The following is a 17,883-nucleotide window of genomic DNA, read 5'->3' on the forward strand; positions in this document are numbered from 1 at the left end:
TTGGAAAAGACCTTTAAGACCATCAAGTCCAACCGTTCCCCAGCACTGCCAAGGCCACCACTAACCCGTGTCACTGAGGGCCTTGTCTATATTTGACCTCTGTAGGCCCACAGAGAACAGGCATTAAGTACTGACTGGGGTGCAGAATTACAAGTATTTCTTGTCCATTATTTAACAATGACCCAGCGCATGCACCTGTAACTGGCAAAACCCCACAACTCACCACATTCCTATTTGAGTTCAGTTCTAAGGTGCCCAGAATATGGCTAATTATACTGAAGTATTACAAGTACTACAAATACTACCTCAGCACTACACACACATAGTACATGTGTTTTATTGTGTAATGTGTGAGTAGCTTCTAGGGCAAAGAAAATCACTTCTAATAGAAAGAAAACTCACAGTCCTCCCACCTCACTGACTTGCCCAAAGGGAAAGATGTGCCTTGTCACCCTACACACCAGAAGTCTCACTGCTGGCTGTAAAGCTGAACTGCTGGAAGGAAAGCTCTTCAACAAGAAAGCTGCATTATACCTTTAAAATTCAGACTCCTCAAACAGTCACAGCAGCTTCTGTAACTGCATTAGCATGACATGATTTTGGAATTGTAAGTCCTGACACACCTTTAACCAAAGTAGGTTCAACAGTGGTTCTTCTGCCTCCAAACATGGGGAACACTGCATGAATATCCAGTCTTACACGGGAAAATGAAAGACCCCATGCCAACCTCAGGTATTCCCATTTTGGGCTGCCTTCAGCTGACCTGTAACTCAGTCCTGACCTCAGCACTTTCCTTCTTGCACACATAAATCTCAACTGGAATGCCCACCTTCTGTAGGTGGGACACCACGGAAAGGCAGGTAGTATTTATGGTGGCCAAGTGGACACACTGAATCATGGAAAAGGAAATCTGGATGAGAAGTCCAGCCCATGGAGAAGAAAAACGCACCCAAACAGGGATTCTCACTGTATTCTTTATATAATACCAAGTATCATGTCAGTTATCTGCCATTTGATATATTGTTTCATTCAAACATGCACCTCTAAGAACGGGGATAAGAACAGGAAGGAAAAAGACTTCAAGAGTTTGCTTTTCTTCACACTCCCATCCCCTTTCCCCATAACAAATCCAGCTTCATCACTGGGAAAGAAAAAGTCTCTTCTCCCCAAATGTTTTAAAGGATTTGGGCAAGGGTGGGGAAGCTGCACAGAACACAGTCACAATTCTTCCTTTGTGACAAAGGAGAACTGGTGTGAAGGATCAGATCATTCAGTACTACCTAAAAGAATCCTGTTATGCAGAAAAAAATCATTACACTGACCAGACTGAAGTGGAAATAAAAATGTGTTCCTTCAGTTCGCCACACCAGGCACTGGCCAAGCCTGTCTGTGGGGTGGGCCAACCATGGAATTGTCTTCCCAGATAGATCCCATCACGGGGCTCAGCCTCCACCTGCATTTTTGGGTGCACAGAGCACCAATATCTCCAGCATGTTACCTCCCTTGGTAGGAAATTCTACTTAAATCTGGCAATTGAAAATATATTGGAGAAGTAAGCTGGGAGAAAACCTGGCTTAGCCATACACAGCAAATAAAGATTGGGATAAAGTTGGGAATGTCAAAGCTAACAATGATAACACTGCTGGAAAGTGCAGTTCCATTGTGAGGAATGTCATTGTTTATTAGGTTAAGGTCTCCTGCTTTGATTTCATCCTACGCACATCTTCCTGTGGGATATAAAAGGTAAGACAGATGAGAGGCATTAAACTAAAGGGTCCCTACTGTAAACAATGCCATAAATTTAAATAAGCTTGGCTTCAATACGGAAATATTTCTCCCTGTACATAAATGCAGCAAAACTCATGCTTTTATTTTTACATTTAACAGAAACTAAAAGGAAACTCCACCACCATGGCTATTGTTTTAAGGCAAGAACAAAAGCTATTCATTTCTCAAAGGCATGCTGGCAACACACTGTTCAGCAGCAGTAAGAATAAACACATGCATTAACCATTAGGATCTTCCAGCTGCTAAGACAGACTGAGAATGTCTCAAAACCCCACTGATAAAACACTGAGCATGGCAAACCCTGAAAAGCAATTGTCCTGCTGCTGCTTGTTGTTCAGCCCAGCTACAAAGTGTGCCAACCCTAAACAATGGCTGTCAATGCAGCTTTAGAATCAAAGCAAACCATATTCATTCTTATGGAGCTTGTTCTTTACAGATGTTGACTTGCAATGGAAAATGTGTTGTTTCATGATGGACAAATACAGGTACCTTGAGGAAGAAAGGTAAAGCTGCACGCAGCATGTTATGGAGGTAAATTACGGAATAAAAGTGTTTTCACACATTTAAATACAACAATAATCAAACAAACCCCCCACAAAACAAAAAACCACCCTCAAAAATTCCACCAACCACTTGCCTTGAGGAGTTTTTTCTCCAAAGAACAAACCCAGAAGTGATGAACGCTTAGTGCTCATCATATGTAACATAGTAGGAAGAGGAGCATAAGTAGGAGGGCTGGAAAAGGAGCAGATCAGTAGCAGCAGAATTCTGCTTGAGGGGGAAAGAAACAAACAAACCAACCCCACCAAAACACAAAAAGATAATCCTTGCAAGAAAAAAACCCTATGCCTGGGATACAGACTAAGAGGGAGCACAGCAGCCTGTCATGGGAGAGGAATCAGGAAAACCACTAAGTTATTGGCAAAGGGTAAGAGCTGGAAAACAAGTGATGGGAAGCCGGGTGGGGGGGAAGCTGTGTGAAGTTGACTGAGAATTCACCAAAGGCCAGCCAGAAAATCCAAACAGAGGCAATGATGCAGCAGGCATAGAGAATAAGATCATTCTCTTAGAGTATGCTAGACAGAACTGAGGTCCATTGCACAGAACAGCTGCAGTCAGGCTGAGGGAGCTATATCTATCACATGTTAACAGGACAAGCATTTTTAGCATGCTTTAGAGAAAGAAAGAGTGCTCAGAATTTAGTTGTAGTCACTTCTAGGAAGTGGCAGGAAAGATGAAGGAGGAGAGACCAAAACTAGATCAAGTTTACAGGATGAGACTGGTGACAGCAACATCAAAGTAAATGGGCTGAAGTGAGTGCCCATATTCTCAAGGTTTTATTTAAAGGACAGACTAAAAAAGCTGGAGCAGGCTGGGGTGTGAAAATGATGGAGATTCTTCGAAGTTGTGAAGATGAAATCATAGGGAATGAAGAACTGTTATTCACCAAATCCTGCATAACCAAGACAAACACTAACAGAAACCAGCAGGAGATTGGACTAAGTACCACCGCACACAACCAGTAAAAACCATGAACTTCCATGGTAACACAGTCAGCAGGTTCAGAAAGGTGACAAAGTCACAGACAGGGTCAAGGACTAAACAGACACTAAAAGAATTAGGCAAGGACATACTCTCTATATCCCTAGTACAACAGTCCTGCTTGATAGGGGTACTTATGCTGAGAAAAGACTACAGAGAGCGGCTGAGCAAGTGCTCTCCACGTCCCGTATCTGCTGCTGCTGGAATCAGAAACGCAGTCCTGAGCCAGCTGGTCCAACCCAGGAGATAATTTCTCATGTTCTTTATTTGAGTTCCTGCTCCAGCAAGTAGTATCTTACACCTCTTCTCTCATATTAACAAAAGGGAGAAAAACATGGAACTTCTTTTTCACTTCCCATTTTGGGGAACTTCCATGAGAAGGAAGTGTGAGAGCAACTTTATTCTGCATAGGGAATAACCACTAAAAGAAAAGGGTAACCACGACAGAACTCAAAGAGGTTCAAATAGAGGGAAACAAGTCAAAATTGTTATTATTTTATCAACACTTTTGTAACCATTTAATGCTTAGATGACAACAGCCCAGCCAGGAACAGCTACCAAACACAACCAGAGCACCCTGTTCAACAGCCTCAGCATAGCAAGCACACATGGTCTGGTGGTATCTCACACACCCAAACCAGGACAGCCAGAGATATCTCCCACATAACAAGAGCAAAGCATTCTAGAAACAACTTGCATTACCAAAATCCTTGAGGAGACATCTTGAGACAGTCATACTTGTCAGACTTCGAACAGAAGGAACAGAAATTAAGCCTTTCAAACAAAGCCATGTACCTGTCTGGGGCAGCAGGGGGGACTGGAGATTCTGTAGGCCCTAGGCATGCCTTTTAAAATCAAGTGACTACAAGAAAGATGTTCAGAATTACACTGGTTATCCACAGCATCAGCCAGTCATCCAAACTGGCTGACTGTGCCATGAAGAGTGGAAATATCTGGTGGAAGAGAACAGCAGCTCTATTTCATATTTTTCTGTTTCCCTTTTTATAAGGGCATGTAGCGACAGGGGGAACAGCTTTAAACCTATAGAAGGGAGACTGAGGTGAGCTCTTAGGCAGAAGTTCTGCCCTGTGAGGGTGCTGAGGTGCTGGCACAGGGTGCCCAGAGAAGCTGTGGCTGCCCCATCCCTGGCAGTGTTCAAGGCCAGGTTGGACACAGGGGCTTGGAGCAACCTGGTCTAGTGTGAGGCATCCCTGCCCATGGCAGGGGGTTGGAACTGGGTGAGCTTTAAAGTCCTTTCCAATCCAAACCACTCTGGGATTTTATTATTCCATACAAGAACATAATTAAAGCCTTAATAAGGATAGAGGCAGGATGAAAATCCAGAGAAAACTTTCTGCACCCAAACGGCTTTGTTGCCAGGAGATTGTGTGAGGCTTGAGATGTTATGACTACCCATCATTGCAGTCAGTGCAGTAAGGCAGAAGTTACACTACCTGTAAGTTCAAACAATACTAACTCTTCTCAGAGATACCTCCCAGCTGAGAGCAAAATAGAATCATAGAATCATCTGGGTTGGAAATTACCTTTAAGCTCATCCAGTCCAACCGTTCCCCAGCACTGCCAAGGCCACCACTAACCCATGGCACTGAGGGCCTCGTCTACACGGGGTGTGAACACTTGCAGGGACGGTGACTCCAGCACTGCCCTGGGCAGCCTGTTCCAGTGCCTGAGCACCCTCTGGGGAAGGAATTGTTCCTCATCTCCAGTCTAAACCTCCCCTGGTGCAGCTTGAGGCCGTTTCCTCTTGTCCTGTCACTTGTTCCTTGGGAGCAGAGACCGACCCCACTTCACTGCAACCTCCTGTCAGGCAGCTGTAGAGAGCGATAAGGTCCCCCCTGAGCCTTCTCCAGGCTGAAAAAAAGAGATTTCATGGTTTGACCCATCCAGTGATGCAACTTTATAAAAAAATAATTAAAAAAATTTAAAAAAATTACTTGTGTTATTAACACCCAAGACCCAGAACAGGTTATCACCACAAAGAATTTCCCAAGAACCCTCAGGAAATTACCCAGAACACAACAGCCAGAAAGCACAGCCCTACATGCATTCCGAAAGAGTAATTAGGATAAGGAACAAATGACTCATGCAAACCAATGAAGAGGCTGGGCAATTTAAATCACAGCCCATTCATTCTCTGCTTTTTCAGAGAAGGATGAAGGAAGCCTACGTGGCATACTAAGCAGTTAGCTCTTGAATTACAAAGTGTATCACGCCAAAATCACTGCAAATAGCCAGTCTTCTGACATGAGAAAGAAGACTGGAAGTTAATGAAGATGGCTAATGATACTGTTATGCATATTAAAGAGAAACAAAAAAGGAAAGGAAAAAAAACCCCAAGCACAAAACCACTCTGGCAGCCAGACATCTGTCACAAGAGTAAATCTGTACTCTAGTGGTATTTCAGACTTCCATCCACTGTACACTCCATTCCCAGGAGGACAGGATTTGTCTGACTGCAGCTGACGGACAAGAAAGGCAATCAGACTAAGAGGCTTTTATAACTCACTAAATTGGAACTGTGGAGCAACTTAGTGATACTCTGCTTTATCATGTCAAGATTGCAGCCCTTCCTACTTCACCAAAAATGGGATGGGGGTGTTAGACAAGGAAGCCCCCACTTCAGTTGCTGCTTCCATCAACACCTGACTGCAGTCTTCTGGGTCTGCACTGCAACTGCAGGACAGACACATGCTTCTTGACTCCCTTCCTAGCGAAAGGAACACTAGATGGTGCCACATCCGTATTCATGCCTTTATGCTCAAGGGAATGGTAGCAGCAAGAAAAAGAACAGCGCAAAGGAAAAAACAACCAGGAGAAGATAGGTGCTGCACACATGTAGTAGCAGAGTGCCACTTCTATGGCATACAGCGCTGCCCCACTGCCCACCGACCTTGAGCCTCGAGTGTCCTTCTGCCCACCTACCTGTAGGAGCTCCACAAGCGATAGCAGTAGAAACTCTAAATCAGACTACACTGAACTTTTCTCTTAAATCTTCTAACAAAAACCAAAATGAAGAAATAACAACAACAAAAAAAAAACCTACTACAGCACATACTGAATCCTTTTTCAGGTTTAGTACTACTAGTGTTCAGAAAATACATGCTCCACTGGTAGTATTTCCGTTTTATATAACAACGCTCGAAACATTCACGAACAACTTTTTAAACAGATCAGTTGTCCTATTCATTTGCCCCTGTATGCTCAAATTAGCAGAGATTCAGAAGCTGCTTCTTGTGTAACACTTCAGTTATAGCAGCAATGGGTTTCAAATCACTTTATCATCAGATTGATTGGGAAAGAAGTTGTCTTTTAGGGTGCTGTACCTGCACTCAGAGATAACACTGGCTTAAGGAAACTTCACCTCACAGTTTTTTGTCACCTAGGTGCACCCCTACAGTGCTCATTCCCTGTGTTATGCCCATGTAACTGCTTTTAGACCATACAGTAGAACAGATCTGAGGTGTGACCTAGCTTAGAAAGTAACCTTCACCTCCCCTTTGCCACAAAAGCGGAATAGGGATTCTATCCAGACCAGTTGCCTAAAATACCTCTAGTTGCACTCCCACAGAAATAGGCACAAGCACATTCTGAGGTGGTTTGGGGACAGGAAATGTCTAAGCCAACCCTATATCCAAGAAAACATGCTTAGCACAATCAGAATGTGCAATGCACCTTCAGCTACATTACTGCTGCTCTTAGGTTCCAGACAGGAAAGATCGTGCTGCTGACAGTGCCAAAGTGCCTCTCTACTGCCAGCAACGGCGGCGGGGCGGGGATGGGGACAGGGGGTGGGGAAACAAGCATCAAGAATTGAAAATTCTTTGAGCATCGATGGCCTTCTTGGAAAGCTCAATAGCAAAATGTGCCACATAAAATCACAGGCTGGTTTGGGTTGGAAAGGACCTTAAAGCTCATCCAGTTCCAACCCCCTGCCATGGGCAGGGACAACCTCACACTAGAGCAAGTTGCTCCAAGCCCCTGTGTCCAACCTGGCCTTGAACACTGCCAGGGATGGGGCAGCCACAGCTTCTCTGGGCACCCTGTGCCAGCGCCTCAGCACCCTCACAGGGAAGAACTTCTGCCTTAGATCTAACCTGAACTTCCCCTGTTTCAGTTTGAACCCATCACCCCTTGTCCTATCACTACAGTTCCTGATGAAGAGTCCCTTCATAAATCACAGAAAGTATTCTTAGGCTTCAGTCAACTTGCATTACCACTGGCTGGTCGTGTGTCAGAAAGCATCCCCACAAAACAGCATCGTGACTCAGTTTTCCAGATTTTTCTTCACTGTGTTTAAGCCTTTATTTGCAAGAATTTTTGCAGATGACCTGTACAAGAGGCTCTAGTTTTTAGCCTTCAAAGAAACTAGATTATCCCTGTTGCTGAATTTGAACATGTCTGCTCTAGGACCAGTCAAGCCTTGGCATCAGAAGAAGAATTATGGCATATGCAGACCTAGTACGAGCATTTATTTCCCACTGAACAGTTTAAAAGTGTAAATAATGCTAACCTGTCGGTCAGACCTACAGAAAATCTTCATGTTAAAGCCTCTGACAATCCTTATTCCTCCAGAAGTATTTCCTTCTGCCTGCTTCAAGGGTATAGGCTGCATACCAGCATGTACTACTGACAAAGCAGAGAGTATACGGATTAAGTATGAGACCAAATCCTCACACCCATTCTATGACCTTTGACACCTTTAGAAAGCACAGCAAAAGACCTGAAACTCAGAAAAATCAATTTATAACAGAAAAAAACCCCCAAAATCCCATAACTAACCAACCAAAACACCCACCACTATTTCTACTGCAAGTCTTATCCAGTCTCCAGGTCATGAACAGTAGAAATCTGCTCCTGCAGAACAGCTAATCCATCAATATGCGTTATAGGCTCAATCAGTAAACCACACTTGGCTGACAACCAAAAAGAAGAACATGCAGAAACTATATCAGGCTTGAAAAAGTGTGAAGTAGGAAGACATGCACTGACTTCCATTTAACAAAAGCTACTTCTAAAAATTCAGAAAGGAAGAGCTTATCTTGCCTTTCAAGGAACCAGAATCAAGAAGACATCTTGATTCATGAAAGAAGTTGGATGTCTGGGCTTGTATTTAGAAACTGAAAACCATAAAGTTAATGTTTTCCTATTAACGCAGGAGGGGAGACAGGGCAGAACCCACAGAACAACTTGCAAGAAAGATCCTTCTACAAGGAGCCTGGAAAACAGACTTACGCTACCAGGAATGCATCTATGCAGCACGTAGAGTTTCTAGTCTCCCCACCAAGCAAATACCTAAGTGACAATCAAGAGAATGACCTGTTTATAAACTAACCAGTTAAAGAGCTCTAAAGCCCTGAATACAAGGGAGGAGGAGTAAGTTTCTGTTCACAAAACAATTATTTTATGTAGAAGCATACCTAACTGAAAGGGACTTCAGCGTTAATCCTGCTGCTTGCTGTCTCAAGGGAATCACGATGGACTTGCAGAGCATCTCTCCCCTTCTTTCTTTGGTTTTTTTCAGGATCTCAACCCTTAGCAACTACACAGCAGCTGGGATGAGCTAAGTTAAGGCATACTACAAAAATATCTGTTGATGGTCACCATGAACTGCTTCTCTGACCTACAGACAATTCTAGAAATGACTGCAAGTAACCCAGGGTAAGTGGATCTGGCAGCCAGTTAGAATGGCCCCAGTCTTACCTCTTTTTTTCTCAGCTCTCTCATTTCTCCCCTCCTGAAAACTCAGTTGACTCCTTAAACATTCCCAAAAGACGTCAGACTGACAAGGTCACTTCAAGCTAAAAGAAGCCTCACAGCTCAGCTAACAAACCATGCATTTGGAATGGAAACTGCCTGTCATTTCATGGACATACCCATGACCAAACTGAGTTACAGTCATTATTCAAACACAAAAAAACTGGGTCAGCTGACCACACCACTAAGAATCTAATTCTATTTAAAACACCATTTAAAATACCATAAACCACATATTCTGCTTATGTGTATGCATCCATAATAAAAGGGCATTTGACCTTTCATCATTTAACCTTTCATACAAACATGCAGAAGAAGCTGTTCCTTATACATTAACTTTTGTAGTTCCAAAACTCATGTGAAAAAATGGACTGGTTATGTACAGTCAAAATACGATATTAGACACTATTTCTCCCATCCCCTTCTCCCACAAAGCAATTCTCACATCAAGATAAAAATCTAAATTATGTTGAATATTAGGACCACCATTCCATAATTTAAGCTGTGGTATTTCCTTCCTGTCATCCCTGACTTTTAGTTGGTTTATTTTCCAAATAAACTTCAAAGGGTTCAGCTGCCCAAGCACATCAGCTTAGCATCCTCATTTCACAGTTGTCATTGGTCTAGCCTATTTACAAGAGCCTTAACCCTCGCAAAGTGCTGCCACTGAAAACCCAGGTGCTTGTGAAATCACTTCTTAAACAAGAAAAAACACATGCAGACCACCAGCAGCATGTCCATGAACCAGACACCTCACCAACAGCTTAAGAACAGAGAAGATTCAAGATAAAAGACTTGACTGCTTACCAGTAATGGTGCAGGCATCTCTGTACTCTCTGCAGTCTGGAAGATCATCTTCCACTGCTTCACTTACATAGTGCTCTTCATGAATGCCTGTGTCACAGGCTGGGACCGCATCACTCGAGAGCTCCGAAGGAGGCACAGTGGCGGCCAAAGTGCAGTCGTGCAAAGCTGTGGCGTCCAGCTTGGCAGGTTTCACAGGCTTGGACAAACTGCCATCAGGGGGACCAGCACTGGAGACTGGGTCTGGCTGGCAGGAACACAATTCTTGCTTTTCACTACGGCTGGCTTCGAGAAGTCTGTAAAACACAAAAGAAAGAAATGGTCAGTTCAAGTCATTCCAAATAAGCATAAATCAGAATACCTCATTTTCTTCTCCTTAAACATTAGTTTAACCTAACAAAAACAGCAAATGCTAAATCCCAAGCCCTCTTCAGAGAGCAGCTGCCTATCTTTGCACCTTGCACAGTCATGTCAAGTAGGAACTATTCCTTGTACCATATTATTTACCAGTGGCTGATTAAACATCCGTATTGTTGCCTGACCCAACCTGCCAAACCCTCAAGTCCATCCACTTTGGCTCATTCACCAACTAACTTTCTCTCATGTCAGCCAAGCAAAAGGCTTTATACACGTAGTAGTTACAATGCATAAGCAGCAGCTGAAGAACAGACCACACAAGAACACCCAGATTACATGGGAAAAGCAGAAAGCCAGCAGCAAGAAGACACAAATGCACTGGTCTGCAAGCAGAAGGTGTGGATGCAATTTAATATGCATGTGCAGCAACAGAACATACTATGTTCGGTTCATTGAGAACCAGAAAGACAAGTTTTCTGGAAAATTCTACAGAAAAGTTTCTCTTTAATCTCTAGGAACATGTCCAGATAATCTTATTGTGCTGTTAAAGTTACACTCAGGATTTTGGCATCTTATTTTCTGGCATTTCTAGTAAATAACATTATTGCTTCACCAAAGCACAACTATATTTCTAGAAACTCGTGGCAGGACTCAAGCATCCGTCTCTAAAATGTCAAAACACAGATCATACGTTCTAGACCTTCCAGGAATAAGCTTCAGAGAAACCTTACAACAAAGCCCTTTCACCACATGCATAAGAACAGAAAAGCAACATTCTTTCCCCCTCTCAGAGGGTCTCAATAAGGATGTGTTCACACTGAAAGCATAACACCACAACCGGAAGACAAATGGGCAATATTAACACCTTCATACACAAAATGACACTTCATTAAGTTTTCCTCAATTACATCCATTTGTATTCGGGCATGGTATCACTTAACCTGGTAATAGTTCTCAGAGGCTCAAAACCTGTATTTAGTAATGATCATAACAGCTACAGGAACAGATTAAATCAGCCGATGAATTTATGATACCATACTCCCATACAAATGGTCCCCTCCCGAGGCAGCTGCAGGAAGAGGTCTCACTTGAGTGCTTTAACAGGAAATCTTCTGGTTCCCCTGCAGAGCATCCATTATTCCTCTGCTGTCACAGCACATTCTGAAAAGAACAATAGGGTCACTGGGACTGATTATTTTTTAAATGGGCCCCTTTCAAGTGGCTCTTTAGGAATAACAAGAGGGAGATTACTGATATGAGAAATCAGTTGCTCCAATGAAGTCAAAATCAAAACTCAAACCTTTGTTTTCCCCTCTGCATTGAAAAGAGAAACAGCTTAAGCTATAAAGAAGAAAATATACTGGAAACGCACAGACTGACTGCAGAGCTGTTTTGTCCTAGTTGCTACAACGCATCTGTGAATCACATTTGTTTTGGGAAATTGTTAGTTAAGTCTGTTGTTATGAATGAGAGCATATCTAGGAATCAGTGACTGAAAGCATTAAGAGAAGTCTTCAGCTTTTCTTGCCCCCCTCTCTCCTCCTCCCCATGCCCTGCCTTAGCAACTACAGGGAGCCAGCAACATAACATTACCGAATGAAGTAACACTGATAACCACAGTGTGATCTGCCTGTAAAAGTGTTCAAGTGAGTTTTGGGAATCTGAGATCTTGTAACTTTCTGGACACATTGACATACCTGATCACCTCTACCCATTCATGACTTTATCTCCCACAGAGTTCTCACCAAAAATAGTCTTGGCCAGAACATAACATTCCAAGTTGTGTTAGAAGTTTGTGATGGATGAGTTTCACCTCTCTGCCTTCACCCAGTTTAATATTCACCACACACACATCCAGAAGCAAAGTTACCAGTGCTCTTCCTTCACACAAGCTGTTTCATCATTGACACTTACAGAACAAACAGACCTTGAAAATACAAACAAGCTACAACCCCCTCCCCACCACCCCTCAAGTCAGTCTGCCTGCTCTGCTGCAGAAATGCATGTAACATCTCCATGAGAAAGTCAAGTTCTGGATTAAGGAAGAGAAGTTGCTCTTATCTTAAAACTTTCTATCATGAAGGGAAGAAAGCAGGCATGAACATGTATGCCTGCTTCCTTTCAGACTTACTTAACATCTTCAATTTCCATACACACAGTGGAAAAATGTTGTTCAGCCTTCATCAAATCTCTAGCAGCACTGTCTGCATGGCCTCCCTTGCAAGGCAAATATCAGCACTTAATCCAGGGGTGCACACTTTTCCTTTAAAATTGCAGCTGAATCTTCCTGCTGCCGACAAGAAAAACAAACTAAAGCCGAGCAGTGTTTACCAAATTCCCAAAATAGCCTCACCTACATATACAGTATTCATAAGGAGATGATACAAATTGTTATTGCAGTGTTTTGTATTTACCCCTTCTGACATCCAAACAAGCACACAATTTAAGTCAGATTATTACTTCTCTCGATGAAAATTTAATGTATTTCATTCTTTCTACTATGTCAACAGCAGCCCACATACAGGACTTAAATAACTCAACTCTTGTACCTAATATGACATAATTCAGCTTTTGCCTTGGTGGCTGTATTGCACCATTTCTATTGGTCTAAATACAATGACAGTTTGGGGCCAATAAACAGACTTGAATTTAAAGAAATATTTAATTTGGAATGTTTGAACGTAAATCTTTTGTTTGTAGAAAGATGACAATTCCCTTAAGTTTATCCTGTACATATTCTTAACCAGGTCCTTTTACTCTGGAAAACCCCCTTATTTGCCAGCTGTTTGTTAAAGGCACTCATTCAATCCTTGCACTTTATAAGAGTGATGACACAAGCAGAAAGACTTGCTCCTGCACACCTCCTCTGTACAACACCCAGATATTGCTCTAACCCAATAAATGCTTAAAATAGAGTGTTTGCATGGTTACTACATTAAGATCTTAAGTTCTATACAAACCAAAGACCACTGTCATCTAATAGTACATCTATACAACAGTCGGAACTATGACTACAGTGTAACTAAGACTTGATCAAGAAGTACACTGGGTACCGACTGCAGTGTACCTGTGGCTGCCCAGCTTACAAAAGCCAAGTAAAATACTAGTTGTGGTTAGCCAGCACTACATTCCACTTCAAAAAGTTATCCAGCTCTAAGTACCTTGGCAAAGCAATTCAAAGCTGACTGACACATTTACATCAGACAAGACTGGAAGGTTCTGAGGTAAAGCAAAGAAATCTCCACATCAGTCAGCCATTTCTGGGTTCTCTGAACCTAAATACACAAATGAGTTAAGCAAAGCAATAAAAGACATGGAGATATTCAGCCATGTGCCTACCCACAGCCCAGCAATGCCAGCATATACATTACTTGTAACCTTGCAACATAATTCTTATCACCACCTTGGCTTGCAGCAACAGCAGTTTAGTTTAGTCACTAAACATCTGGAACTCCTAAAAATGACGTGCCACTCCCTGCACCCTATGGTATTTATTAAGCTTTGAACAATTTTTAGTTATCTAGCTCAGATTTTGTGCTTCAAACACTACTTTTATTCATTAGTCTGACATGGCAGCTTGACCACTGCAAACGTCTGGGAATTCAAAGCTGTATTTCCTTAAAAGAGAGCAGAAATATCTTTCTAGGGCTTCGGACTAAAATCTTCCCCTTTCTTCCAGTCATCCTCTTGCTATGCATACTCTCATTATGTAACTATGCTCTTTGGTTTAGAGCAGTAGCACAGTTTTGAAGCAAAACCAGTTACTGTGAGATAGCTGGCTTTTCAGAACAACTCTGAAACAACCTGAAAACTCTGCTCCAAGATGCACTTCAAACGCAACCTGCTGCCAGACAGACACATGAGACTTCAAATAACCCCGTGGGCGACATCACTGCAAGGTCATCTGGCATGTATTAATACATTCTCCTCCTTCAGGAAGCTTCAAACTGCATGGGTAAGTGGGGACATTCACCCCAAGGTGCCAAGCTAAATCTAATCTACAGTAACCCACCCAAATCACTAATGAAGCTTTAAGAAGCTTCAGTGCCAACAACTTGGATCTACGTATCCATCCCTATTGGTATCCCTCAGGGTATCAAGGGATTGAGAGAACTTCTTATTCTTCCCATCTGCCTGGAGCTACAGAGCTCTGATCCTATGTTCTCATTTACTAACTACTAAATGATGGTTAAACACTTCAGAGGGGTTTAGGGTTTGCAAATTTCTCCCTTTTATGTACTTGCAACAGTCCCACCAGAAGTGTTCTTCCCCGGTTTGTACACTACTTTGTAAATCCACTAAACACCTCTGGTTTACGAAGTGTGTTAAGTTTCACTAAGTTCTTTAAAAAGAACCCTCAAGCATCTTATTTACATACACACACACACACAAAGAAAAAAAACCCAAAACCCACCCTTTTTCAAGATGCAAAATGCCCCATGGAGACACTGGAGCAAATCAAAGCCAGTTTTTATGTCTGTAATCTGAAATAGCTTAACTTGCAGGCCTGGCCTCAGCAATTAAGAATACCATCGTCTATGTTTGGAAAATGATCACTGAATTGACCAAAGCTGTAAGACTTGCTTCAAGCACTCAACTTACTCCTTTACAATTTCTCCTCCTGCATCTCCAAAAGTTTGCTGCTTTTTCTTTTTCTTTTTTTTTTTAATAATTTAAAAAAAATCCTTCACTGAGCGGGTGGGTTCAAAGCCAGACAAAATGCTCACTTCCATTTAAACAAACCTGGCCAGATCAGAAAGAAAAAACCATTTGTAGTAGGTCTGCGTTTTATACACACACACACACATAAAAACACTATTTAACTTTCCGATAAAGGTTGAATTTGATCCCAAGTAATTTACTGAGTTATTTCAATCTTGTGCTGATATACCCTCGTATAAACCACAGGGGTTTCTTTTCCACCCAGAAGCTCTCGTTTAAACATACAGAATCCTGACTGCTTAAACAGGGCTATGAACAGTCCAAGTGCCATAGATGAGTGACAGAATGTGACAAGCAGTCTATTTACTTTCAAACACTTCACCTAAAAACAAGTACTGCATTTCTTATGTTAGAAGAGATATATTATTTTTACAGCAAACTAAAGGGAGAAACATCTTGGACAACTCTAGACCAGATCCTTATCCAAAGTTTTAAAGCCATTCAAGAACCTTTTAATCTTTCTTAGATTACCCTGGAGGAAACACTGCTGTGCTTTCTGAACAGTGCTTTTGTGCCCGCGACCCAGGCTGTAACACCAAAGCCATCTGCTACCCCAGCACCTCACAGACCCTTTCACTCAAGCCTTATATCACATTTCCCCCAACTCTTTGGCCTAGCCAAATGCAATGTTTTTGGAGAAGTATCAGCACCCAGTGGTCATTATATGCTATGAAGAACTTTTCAGGTATATGCCTCCCAAAAGAGGAGCTCTTCTGCCATTAACGAGTGCTTTCAAGCTAAACATTTGAAGGGCTTCTAAAAATCACTTTTTATAACACCTCATAACCAACAAGTAGTAAGCAGATGAAGGCATCCAATAACCAGACAACCAGGAAAGCAGAACAATACCTGGTTAACTGCCAGTGGCATGGCAATGTCATTAGTATAAAAAAAAGTCACCACTAGAGAACAAAAGCCAGAATAGCAGCAGCAACAACCCCAAAGATGCTTAAATGATAATATAAACAAGCATGAAGTCTTACTCTAGAGCTCTCCAAAGCTGCTGCTGTGACCTTGTTTGGCCTTGTCTGACTATTAAATCTTCGATCAAGACAATCATGTTTTCTCAAAAAGTAATGCAAGTCAAAACATCACCAATAAAAAGCCCCATAAAGGAAAAAAAACAAAAAAATTAAAAAGGAAAGAAAACCACCCCACTGTTCTCCACGAACCACAGCTTCTCACCACTGGGATCTGGTCTTCCAAATGAGCCCATCAGTCTCTTGTCCGTTCGGGCCACGGGAGAGGGGCAGTGTTGAAGGCCAGGTTGGACAGAGCCTTGGGCGACATGGCTTGGAACTGGATGATCTTCAGGTCCTTTCCAACCCAAGCCATTCTGTGATTCTATGATTCTATGCTGTAAGACAAGCCCCAGGTTTGACCTTGGCAGCTGCAAGCACCAGCATGCTCTCACCGGCTGGATGTAACACTGCCCTCTCTGCAGTCAGGTTCCTTCAGGCAAATACTGCAGGGCTTTATAAATAGCTCTTCCTTGTGTAAGGCTCACATTACACTAGCAGCTTTTTACAGATCCCTCTCCTTTTATTTAATGTAGGCCAAACAATCTGCTTCCCCCCACTCCATGAGCAAATAAAACTGAGAACAGGTACTGTTTTACCCTCAGCTACTGGCTGGGAGACCGTAGCTAAACATGCCGAAAGGGAAAGCTGTTCCACCACCTCCAGTACAGAATGTGAGAACTGCATGTGCAGTCAAAGGAAGAATTCATTTGGTAGCAAAACAAAGCTCAGAGGTACAGCAGTGCAAACTATGAACACCTCAAACATGTACTTTCTACTCACACCCATGCACCTGCAAGGTGCTCACTGACGCAGATCAATACAAGATGGGTCCAAGAACCATGGTCCAACAGTTGCTGAACAGAAGGAAAGGATCTAATGACTTAAAACAAAAAACAAACAATGAGATCATTTGGGATTAGGTTGATATTGTGTGTAGCGTGTATGAACACCTGCCTTGCACACAGCCAATACACAGGCTAGACTACATGAATGTCACCTTCAGTACACTGTTTCACAACATACATTGTTAATATATCTCCTTGTACCACAAAAAATGGTCGAACAGTTCAGGTATGGGGGAAACTACCTCACCACCAGCAAACCAGGTCCTCAAGTAGTATGGATGGGCACAGTGACAACAGAAACCTGAAAAGTGGTGTTTGCTGGTATGCCACAAGAACATGGAATACCCCATTACTTTACTTCTCCATAAGCCTCAAAGACTTCCAAAAGATAGCTAAGCAGGAGTACTGCTTTTCCCCTTGTTGGGAAGAGCTGTGGGAGGACTCTCAACTTCCCTCAATTGCAGCAGACGAGGTAACACCGCTGTGTCTGCTCTTGAATCTTGAGCTCACTTCCTATCAGCAAGAACCAGCGAGACCACTTGACCAGAAGCAGAACAGGGATGAGACGCGCTAGAACACATGAACTAGCTACTAGTGAAGGGGAAAACGAAAACTAAAACCCCCCAACAACCCCACAGAACAGTGCCAGGGCCTAAGACAGCATGCATTCGGTAAAAGACATTCAAATTAAGATGTTACCATTCCAAGCCAAAACCCTCACCAGACAGCCAAGCCATACCTGATTCCCCAGGACAACACTAAAGACCAAGGGCAAGCAGTGCAAACAGCTTTAAACCCATGCTAGAATGGTGGCTCCCCCAACCGCTACTACTGTTTAAACAAAACTACAATTAACCCGACTGCCCACAAATCAGGGCCAAGAGTTTTAGTCAAGTAACCCTAAACAAAGAACAGACTGACTCAAACCAGTAGTTATCAGGACTTAAAACCTGGGAGGGGAATTTTAATCTTGTTTTGCATTACTATTGTTTTTCTCCTATTACAGGAAGAGTTTTTACATTTCTCAC

General features: G+C 42.5%; 1 protein-coding gene across 6 annotated transcripts in view; it reads right to left on the reverse strand.

Annotated features, from left to right (window-relative positions):
• TRAK1 (trafficking kinesin protein 1) overlaps positions 1-17,883 on the reverse strand; it is a 142,131-nt gene that overhangs the window by 77,331 nt on the left and 46,917 nt on the right. For 5 of the 6 annotated variants that reach the window (XM_030488633.1, XM_030488642.1, XM_030488615.1 and 2 more), the window contains one exon: positions 9,913-10,205. The gene's annotated coding sequence lies outside the window, so the exon portion shown is untranslated. Of the gene's footprint in view, positions 1-9,912; positions 10,206-16,173; positions 16,426-17,883 lie in introns of those variants that run through there. The other variant, XM_030488651.1, reaches the window with a different exon arrangement.

The sequence above is a fragment of the Strigops habroptila genome, chromosome 1 (genome assembly GCF_004027225.2).
Source record: "Strigops habroptila isolate Jane chromosome 1, bStrHab1.2.pri, whole genome shotgun sequence".
In the NCBI taxonomy this organism is placed as follows: Eukaryota; Metazoa; Chordata; class Aves; order Psittaciformes; family Psittacidae; genus Strigops; species Strigops habroptila.